The following is a 318-nucleotide window of genomic DNA, read 5'->3' on the forward strand; positions in this document are numbered from 1 at the left end:
AAATCGCCACCCATGGTCACAATAAGATGGTTGGTCGAGTAGGCTTTCGACCCGCGAGCAACGTATTCAATGAATTGTTTAAGCTACAAGCGACATTAACAACAAGCATAACATAAAGCAAAACCAAGCAAAACATAAATTTTCTTACCCTTCGGTCCACATTATAATCCGCGCTCTTTTTATCATCAATAATGGGTTCATCATCACACAGCACATCGAAACAAAAACCAGGTGGTGGTGCGTAGGTATTGTACATTACACTGGTGAATAAATCAGCTTTTCGTCCGAGATTATTCGGACTAGATTGCCAGATCATTT

Source organism: Atheta coriaria, unplaced genomic scaffold, assembly GCF_025399875.1.
Source record: "Atheta coriaria isolate IRGN ID8LTWV9N9 unplaced genomic scaffold, Caltech_Dcor_3.1 scaffold5265_size1136, whole genome shotgun sequence".
NCBI classification, from domain to species: domain Eukaryota; kingdom Metazoa; phylum Arthropoda; class Insecta; order Coleoptera; family Staphylinidae; genus Dalotia; species Dalotia coriaria.